Below are 10,474 nucleotides of genomic sequence, written 5' to 3'. Positions count from 1 at the left end.
AAAATACCAAGGAGTCATATTCTGGGGTGAAATTTCTGAGCTCCTTCGATATCATTAGTTGAGATGAGGTCCTGCTGGATCAGGGTAGACCCCAAATCCAATATGACTGTGTCCTTAGGAGAAGAGACACAGCAGCAGACATAGGGCGGAGGACGGCGGCAGTGAAGGCAGAGATGGAGAGACGCCGCTGTGGCCAAGGAGAGCTGGGAGCCCCCGAGCTGGACAAGAGGGGGCGGGTCTGTTGTGGAAACCCGGGCGTTTCAGTCTAGTCCCAGTTGCTTACGAAGATCCAATTATCGAGACGAGGACGATGGCCAAGGAAGAAAGAAACTTTTAACATGACAGACGCCCTGTTGGGAGAACAGGAGAAGCTGCCTCAAATCTGGTTCTCTCTGCCTAACTGAGACCACGGCTTTTAAAGCAGGGCCCTGCCTGGGGGCAGTCGTGGTGTAACTAACAGGGGCTGTGTGCATTGGGGGCAGGCTGTGGGAGACGGTGAGTCTTGGTGTCAGGAGTCTGCCCTGGTGCCTTCAGAATCTTGGCTCCTTTGTCTTGCAGAAAATCCACCATGTCTGGGAAGCAACTCAAAAGGTCAAGTAGTTAGTTTAGGGAGAGGATTATAAAAATAACATATAGGAGTCATTAAAATTTGTTCGTAGAGCTGGTTACAGGTCCTCCTTGCAACGGTGGAAGGAGGCTCAACACAACCAGCTCCCTTTGCTTCGGCCCCTACAGTGATATCCTTTATGTTAAAAGATTCTGCTTAGCTGTGCAAGTAGGCTAGAAAAAAGATGATAACCATCCCTTTCCCAAAACTAACTCCCGGGCATGTAGGGAAAGTGTGCACACAGGTAACGATATTGTTAAAGACCTACAGGAACTTTGCGACCTGACCTCCTCACCATCTTGGTCAATTACTGACTAAGAGCAAAGAATTTTAACCACCTCCTCAGACCCTCACCAACAGCCAGGTGTCTGTCTGTGGTCCTCGGTTACCTTTGACATCCCGCTTAACATAAAAAAGGACCTTAAGTTTGATAAGGAAGATCCCCATCTGTTACCTGGCGAATCAGCCACCTGAGACCCCACCCCTCGGACCAGCCCAACCTAATGAGAGTGGGAAAAATCGGGTAGACGGGGCTCAGAATTTGGTGGCGAGACCCCTCTGAGCCCGCCGGCGAATAAACTTTGATTCTCTGACTCTCCGTGTGCTGCTGGGTTTGTCCTTTGTCACGGCCCGGATTGCAGAACGGGGGATGCACACAGAAAGAAACACACAGACACACACAAGACATACAAGACTGCAGTAGACAATTCTACCAGTCGCTTTATTATATACTTTTTCTATGTCTGGCAGCTACTTCCTGGCACGTGACTACCTTGGGCGCCCTGAGAAAAATACATTTTCATTCCTTCCAGACGATTGCTTAAGGGAAGCAGACGTTTGCATCTTAACTTCTTGTATCTTAACGTCTTTATCTCATTACCGTATGCAGGACAATGAGATGCCTTGGCTTGTTTGCAAGACCCAAGGCGCTTGGTTATCTATCATAAAGCTATCTGTCATGAGGAATAGTTCTGTTTGGTCAAGAGGCCGTGTCCGGACCTATTGACCTCTGGCGCCTAGGAGAGCACGCCCAGTTTTGCTGACTCTGGGCTTAAGCCAATTTGCCCAGGGACGGCCCCTACATCCTTGGAACCACCCGCTGTAACACTTTCTGTAACAAGTTCACACTAACTTAGGATGGTTCTTTAGGACATTAGTCTGCCACCCTCCAGGGGACAACATGGGAACCCCCTTCCATCACCTTGACCTGGTCAGAGGCCAGGGCATTGTTTTGAGCCTTGAGGCATCATCCTGCCCACTTGTCACTGGCTCTGGGAAGGGCTGAGTCTCTGGCTGACTCCCAGGCCACCTTGCTGAGTCTCCTAAATTCCTGGGCTGATGAGGTGAGTGGGTCCCTGACTACATGGCTAGATTTGGAGCCCTGCTTCCCTTGACTTTGTTTGCACAGTTGGGCGGTTTGTTTGAAGAGCTTGGGTTCCATAATTGCATCCCCTGGGGAGTTTGCAGGAAATGCATCAAGATAGCGATTAGAGGGCCTCGATCCACAGGTCCACAGATCCACAGCAGATGGAGGCCTCTGCTGGGTGTGTTGGCTGGGACCCTGGATTTGTCTTCCAGGAGGTTGAGTTCCAGAGGCTGGCTTGCTCGTGACCAAGGCTGGCACAAACAGGGAGGAGGGAGAGGGAGAGAAGTGGTCCCAGAAGAAGGCGGCATTGAAGCAGGCCCTGCCATTGGCTCCTCCCCATCTTCCAAACAGCTCCGGAGCAAGTCGTTCCTTGTCTTAACACTTTCTGCTTGAAATAACTAGAGAGGTTTCTGTTTTCCTGAGGGACCCTGCAGGGTCTCCCATGTAATATGCACCCAATAAATTCTGTCCTCTTGCCTTCCCTTCACTTGTTAGAGTTTTGCTGCCATCCTGAAGAGGACCATGCTTCCCCTTGGGCACCCAGCAAAGGTACCCTTCCTTCCAGTTCCACCTTGAATATCACCTTCTCCATGAAGCCTCTTGACAGCTGATGGTGGTCATTCATTCAGTCATTCGATGGGTGTTTATTGATCGTCCACTCTGCACCAGAAAAAAAGTCAGATACTCCTTAGCACTCATCAGTTCCATCCTATTCCAATTGACAATGTTAATTTTACTTGAGCCTGGGCTCCTGGGAAAGAGTGAAGATTAAGAAATCCTCCACTCTTTCGTGTTCCAGAAAACGGCTCACTGCAAAGAACGAACCTTTCCCAGAGGGCTTAGGCAAGACCCACAGACACCCTCTTGTTTGCCTGGTACAAGGCCAGATGCAGACCCTCCAAAGTCCCATCCTTTGCTTCGTCAGAGACTAGCTGAGCTGTTTGTCCCCAATGACATGTCCATTAATCAGCTTCTTTCCTCCCCCAGGTCCCTGAACCATGACCTACCCTCAGCCGGGGCAGGACAGGTCCCTCCTAATGTCCCCTCCCCAGGACGCTTGGCTGACCGCAGGAAGGACATTCTCACCTGCTGTCTGAGCACCCCTCCTTCACCCCACCATCCACTCCACACCAGTGTCTGCCTAGCCTGGTCTGCTTCTGCCTGGGCTTTCAGATGCCTGCAGGTCTCCTGTTCTGAGCCTTCTCCCTAACAGTCCCTTCCCTCCTCGTGCAACAATCCTTTCCAATAAAGTCTCTCCTTACCTAAGTCCAAATTTGGTTTTTTATATGTGCTTGTTTCTCTTTTTCTTAAAATTGTGGTGAATAACACATAACATCAAATTGACCATCTTAACTATTTTTAAGTGTACGGTTAAGTATATTCATAATGTTGTGCAACCATCACCACCATCCATCTCCAGAGCTTTTTCATCTTCCCAAACTGAAACTCTGCACCCATTAAACACCAACTCTCTAATCCCCTTCCTGCAGCCCCTGGTACCCACCATTCTACTCTCTGTCTCTATAAATTTGACTCCTCTAGGGACCTCATGTAAGTGGAATCATACAGTATTTATCTTTTCATGACTATTTCACTTAGCATGCTGTTCTCAAGATTCACCCATGTTGCAGCATGTGTCAGAATTTCCTTCCCTTTTGAGGCTGAATAACACTCCGTGGTAGGCGTGCACCACGTTTTGTTCACCCACTCATCTGCCAACGGGCACTGTGGCTGCTTCCACCTCCTGGCTATGAACACAGATGTGCTCTAAGGCCCTGCTGTTAGGGTGGGAGCTTGCACATGGGAGGAGAAAGAATTCTCGACACAAAGATTAGGGTAGAAAGAAGTAAAACGTATTTTACTTTCTGGGGTGGGTGGCAGAGGGGAAGGGAGACAAAAAGAGAGAAAAGGGAAATGGTACGGCACCCGAAAGAAAGAAAAGGGGAAGTGCTGGCCATAAGCAGAAGGAGTTTGGGATTTTTATGAGGAAAAAGGGGGAAAAAAGAAAGATTTATTGTGACAGACTGATAGCAAGAAAAACAGCTGTGGAGCTGCTGTGTCTGGTTTTCTTCTTTTTCCTTCACCTGGAGGTGGTCTAATCTGTGGTCTGCCCAGACTGGTCTGGCAAGGAGGATTTACACTTTCTGTCTGCTCAGCTCTTTTCAAATGCTGTGAAAACTCTTCAAGGGCAGTTAATTATCAGAGACAGTGAGTTAAGGTGCCTGCAGTTAACCTTAGAGACAGCGAGTTAGATAGTTTATTTTTCTCTGTTAGATAGTTTATTAGCAAGACCGTCCTTTCATCTGCTTTCAGAAGCGGGATTGCTGGTGTCAATGGAAAAGCACCAAAACTCTCTGTAAAATAATTTAAAGAGATTCAGTCTGAGCTGAATATGTGTGACAATGGCTCGGATAGCCGCACCCAAGAAGCCTTGAGCGAGTGTTCCCACCATGGTCGGGTTACAGTTTGGTTTTATACATTTCAGGGAGACAGGAACTACACATAAAGTCATAAATCAATACATGGAAGGCATACATTGGTTTGGCCTGAAAAGGTAGGACATCTCAAAGTGCGGAATTACAGGTTGTAGGTGGGTTTAAAGATTCTTTGATTTGCACTTGGTTCAAGATTCTTTGATTTGCACTTGGCCCTGGTGCTGCTGCCCTGTGGGTGCTGAAATGAGAGCCCACTGGGCAGGGTGGGCTCATCAAAGTGTGCAGAGTCATGATAGGCCAGGTGGCTGGTGGAGGACGTGGTAACTCCTGGGCCTGCAGGTGGTGGTGGGGACAAGATGCCTCCAGACCAGGATCCTCGGGCTCTGAGCACACTGAGAGACCCCGAGGAGGGATCTCCCTGCTGCAGACACGAGCAGATGCCAGCAGGGGCCCAGGGACCCCGACTCCTCCTGCCAGCTTGGAGAAGCCACAGGTCCCCATCGCCCGATTCCACATTAGGGGGACCGCCAAGGGGTGTGATGCTGAGAGAGCGAGCACTTTCCTAAGGGGCTCACTTCACACCCCCATGCTTGCAATTGGATCATTTTATTTATTTTTCTGCACTTTCTTGTCCAGAACTAAGAAAACAGAATTATCTGCAGCCCCAGGTATAGTGTGAATTAAATGTTAGGACCTGGTTACATTGCACTGGAGGCCTTCAAACATGAGTAACTTAATTACTTTGCCAGGGCTGCTGTAACAAAGTGTCACAAGCACAGTGCCTTAGAAACAGGAATTTATGCTTCCAGAGCTGAGGGAGCTGCGAGTCTGAGATCAGGGTGTCCCAGGGGTGGTTCCTTCTGAGGGCTGCGAGGGAGAATCTGTGCCAGGCCTCTGTCCCTGCCTGGTGCTTTGCTGGCCCTCCTTGCTCCCCTTGGCTTGAGGAAGCAACACTCCATCTCTGCCTGCATTTTTGCATGACTTTCTCCCTGTGTGCATGTCTCTATCCAAATTTCCCTGTTTTATAAGGACACCTGTCACATTAGGGGCCCACCCTACTCCAGCATGACCTCGTCTTAACTAATTATACCTGCGATGGCCCTATTTCCAAGTGAGGTCCCATTCTGAGGCATGGGGGGTTAGGAATTCAACATATGGATTTTCGGGGGTATAATTCAACCTATAACAGTAACTACTTTTTGCTTGGATTTTAGGTAAAATTATTACTGGTCATTTTAACACAATAATAACTAAATTATATTGTTTAATACAAACTTCACCTCCCATTCAACAATATCATATCTACTGAGTGCCTGTTACGTGCCAGACACTGCTCTAGGATTGGAGGGGATAGTGACCAAAAGGGGTGAAAGCTCAGTTCTCTTGGCAGACAAGAGAGAACAATGAAAAGGCCTCTGTTAAGTGCATCTTTACCCCCTACCAGGCTGTGTTCTGGCCTTTTGTGGGTCATTTCCTCTAATCCTCATAGCAGCCACATGAGGTGGGCATGGCTATTATCATCCCATTTTACAGAGGAGAAAACTGAGTCACAGGCTCAAAGTCACTGTCTCAGACCATTTGTGTTGCTATAAAGGAAATACCTGAGGCTGGGTAGTTTATAATGAAAAGAGGTTTGTTTGGCTCCCGGTTCTGCAGGCTGTACATGAAGTATGGTGCCAGCGTCTGCTTCTGCCGAGGGCTTCAGGAAGCTTCCACTCATAGCGCGAGGTGGAGGGGAGCAGGTATCTCATGGGGAGAGGAAGGAAGTGAGAAAGAGGGAGAAGGGAGGAGGTGTCGGGCTTGGTTTAACAGTAAGTGCTTGCAGGAACTAATAGAACTAAGAACTCACTCGTTACCACGAGGACCCAACCTTTCACGAGGGATCGGCCCCCCTGACCCAGACACCGCTTGCTGGGCCCCCTCCCACACTGGGGATCTGATTTCAGCTGAGATCTGGAGGAGATGGATGCCCGAACCGTGTCGGTCGCAGCGGGTCACTCTGAGCTGCTCCTCTCACCACACCGGGTGCTAGTCCGCGATTATGTGGTCTCCATCCAAATCGATTGCTTGCGGTGGCTGCACTTTCCAACAAGAATCAGGCCCCGCAGCACGAATATGCTTCCGGTGGCAGCCGGACTGAAGAACGCCAGGCCCTGTGGCTGCTGTTCCCACTTCTTCAGTACGCAGCAGCCAAAAGGGGTCCGAGTCACACTCTGACCCCGCCACGTGGAGCCGGTGCAGCCGGAGGGAACGGACTCCGGGAGCGGCTCGTCCCATCCTCACGACAGTCCTGGGAGATGGCGCTCCTTGGGCTTGGTTATTGTTTTTTATTGTGGCGAAATACTCATACACAGAAACGGCTGCTTTGACTATGTTTCAGGGTGCAATTCAGCGGCATTTAGATCACGCACAGTGTTGTGCCGCCGTCACCGCTGCCTCAGTCCGCTCTGGCGGCCGGAAGTCTGCATTAAGGCGCGGCAGGGCTGATTTTTGGTGAAGCCTCTCCTTCCGGCTTGCAGACAGCCCCGCCTCCTTGCTGTGGGCTCAGGAGCTCTTTCTGCTAGAGGGGGAGGGGAGGGGGAGAACCTGGGGTCTCTTCCTTTTTCCACAAGGACATCAGTCCTATGGAATCAGGGCCCACTCTGATGGCCTCATTTAATCTTAATTACTTCCTTGAAGGCCCTATCTCCAAACAGTCACCTTGCTATTAGAGCTTTAACACATCATACGAATTTGGAGGGGGGGGGGAGAACACATCCAGTCCATAGCACCCACTGCCTATTCCAGAACTTTTTCATCACCCTTTTTCAAACAGAAATCCTTTAAGCAGTCACTTCCCATTCCTCTCTCTCCCCAGCCCCCAACAACCTCTAGTCTACTTCCTCTCCCTATGGATATGCCTGTTCTGGACACATAAGTGTGATCATACAGTATGTGGCCTTGTGTGTCTGGCCTTTCACTGAGCATCATGTTTTCAAGGGTCACCCCTGCTTAGAGCTATTTTTTAAACCCATTTTACAGACACAGTCATGGAGGCCCAGAACCCTGGGAGCTTGCTGGACTGGGAGAGCTGTTGAGTGCAGCCCATATTGACAGCTGAGGGTGGGGGCCTAGGCTGGGGTGTCCCTGGGCCATTTCTGGTGTGAACACTAGGGCCTAGGCCACAGTCAGCACTCGACAGGTTGGAAAACAAGTAAGCAAGTGACTTCCCTTCTTAGGACACATTCCTCCAAACTAGGGTGGAAGAAAATGCCACCTCACCAAGAGGCCTCCTGGGGTGGGGGTGGCGAGGGGGCTCAGGTCGGGGAATTGCTTTGTCATCTGCAGAGGGCTTCAGAATGCAGCCTCTACTAGCGCTTTAGCCCCGGAGGGCCCCTGGGCCACATCGCACCTGTGTTACGTTGCCATCTGGTGGCCAGAAGGAAACCTGGCCCTGGTGGCTGCAGCCTGGCGACTCCAAGGAAGCTGCCTGCTGTCTGCTCCGACTGTGCCGTCCCTTCACAGATAACCCCACGCTGGAGGGAAGTGACATGGGAACATTACACAGGGGCTCAGTGTTGGTGTCAACACACATTTTTTGACAAGGGAAGATGTTTATGACAATTTTCTATGTGAAAAGACAGATTCCACAACAGTATGTATAGTATGAGCCACTTAAAAAAATGTTCAAGTGTCTAAATGTATTTGTATCGGGTTGTAGAGGAATAAGGCGGGAAGGAAATAAACCAAGGTGCCAACAGTGTCGCACCAGGCCAGACTGCGGAAGGACTAGGCGAGACGAGGCGCCGTGCGCAAGCACCCGCTGCTGTTAGCAGCCCTGCAATCATGTTAGCATCATCTCCAGGGGATAAAGTTATTTTTCCTTTTTACTTATTTGTATCTTTTGATAAGAAAAAAATAAATTAAAATAAAGGGGAAGGTATGTGAGACGCTCCAGGAGAAGGATGTTCTGAGTCTCATGAATCATCACAGCAGCAGGTGGTTCTCTCAAAACCCATCAACCCCTGTGTTCCATTGCGGGCGGGGTCTGATCCTGGCTTTGGGCTTTGCCACCAAGTCACGCCGGATATTGGAGCCCAACTCTGCCACTTCTGGTGGCGCTTCCTAAGTTCCTTGACCTCTCAGGGAGTCACTGTCCCCATCTGTCCAGGCAGGCGATCATGGGGTCTGGGTGCGCAGGAAGTTTCAAGGAGTAGGCACTTGGGCACTTGCCACTGTGGCTGGCATCCCACAGGCACGATGTCTCTGCTCTCGCCATTCCTGGGCAAGTCACCTCTCGTCTGAGGGCATCTGTACCGTGAGGGATTTGGACTAGATCAGATGGTTCAAGTTCTGTCCTTGTACCCTCTGCCTCAGAATCATCAGAAAACTCGCCAAGTGCAGATTCCTAGGTCTTGGCCCTGGCCTTCAGAATCAGCACTTCCAAACATCTGCATTGTTAACAAGCCAGCCGAGCTCACAGAAAGGTGAAACCCACAAAAACAAGATATGATTTGTAAGGTCCCTTTCTGCTCTGACATTCTAAGATGCTGGAGTTTCTGATGACCTGCTGGCCTCTCGGCCTCTCCCTCCGACTTGGCAATGGAAGCCAGTTCTTGACCCTGGAAAATTCTGTAGAAACCTTGTCATGGGCTTTTCTCACAGAATCTCAGTGCACTAAAATGGAAATCCAACGGCCATTGCACAGCCACCGAAGCCCAGTAAGAAGGAGTGTTTGCCACGTGGTCAGTGATGGAGCCAAAAACACAATCCTGGCGTCCTGAGTCTGGGATCAGTACGCGTGCACACTCACAGTCTAACTCTTGCTGCAGAAGGCTGGGCTGTACGGCACAAAGGCAAGGCCTGGTCCACAGTGGGGGAATTTGCTGTCTAAGAACCATTCATGCACATCCAAGGCTCTTCACCCCTTCTGAGTTCTTCCTTATTTAGGGTAAGGCTTTGTTTGGGGCACAGTGACAAGGAGAGAAAAGGAAGAGACAGGAAATAAGAATGAAAAAAGCTTGGGTTTTAATGTTTTCCCCTAAAGTTCTATTCTATCATACAAGAACAAGTTGTTGTCCTCATCAAGCAGATTTATCAAAAATAGTTACTTCGGCCAACTCAAGTCATGCTCTTTGAGCCTCGGCTAACCCAACACCTGGTGTATGGGAGGTTCCCAAGAGTTTCCTGATGGGAGCGAGACAGCTCTTCAGGTCTGCGGTCTGAGCGACTGGGAGGCCGGGCTTGCCGTTTAAGGAGGTGGCTGAGAGTAGAAGGAAGAGGGTTGGGCGCCAAGGAGCTTGGTCTTGAGAGCTCTCATCTGTGCTGTCTGTTGGACAGTGAGCATGCTGGGAGGCCACCGAGGCAGGATTCTGGAGTTCCAGGGAGGACAGACACATGTTTGGGAATCACGGGGTTGTTAGAGACATGAGATGGCCTGGCAAGTGAGCAAGGCCAGAGAGGACGCCCAGAGCCTGGCTGAGGGCACCCCAACTTTAGAATGTGGGCTGTGGGGGATAGTATGAGACTGAACAGCCAGTGAGTGAGGGTGAAACTTAGAGGGAACCGTCCTCTTGGTTCTTGTTTCAAGAAGGAAAGAGGGATCACCTCACTGCTGAAGTGTCAAATCCTGCCTAAGAGTAGACTTAGATGGGGACTGAGAACTGATACCCGCATTTGGCAATGGAGAGGTCATCGGTGACCTGGGCAGAAAGCATTCTAGTGCAGTAATGGGACAAAAGTCAGATGGCCAGGGTTCAAGAGAAAAGAAAATTAGAGCTCAATCTAGGAGGCCCAAAATTTTGACTAAAAGGTATTCCAAAACATTCCCTAGATGAAATATGCCGTGGGTCAGACGGTGGCAAGAAGTCCTGCTGGGACAAAGCCAGCCGGGCTGGGAAGTGGAGGGCGTGGGAGGCTGCCGTGTCGTGGGTGCAGAGTCCACAGGAGCAGACGCGGGGAGGCGGTAGGGACACAGGGGTGTGAGGAACGGGCTCCTTCCTGTTTGCTTCCACCTCCTGGGAGAAGTAGGAAGCAAGACTGTGAGTGCGAGGGTGGGGTGAGCTGGGGAGGCTTGAGACAGGTGAC

The sequence above is a fragment of the Propithecus coquereli genome, unplaced genomic scaffold (assembly GCF_000956105.1).
Source record: "Propithecus coquereli isolate 6110/MARCELLA unplaced genomic scaffold, Pcoq_1.0 Scaffold785, whole genome shotgun sequence".
NCBI lineage: Eukaryota > Metazoa > Chordata > Mammalia > Primates > Indriidae > Propithecus > Propithecus coquereli.
Note: the sequence above shows the minus strand (reverse complement) of the source record.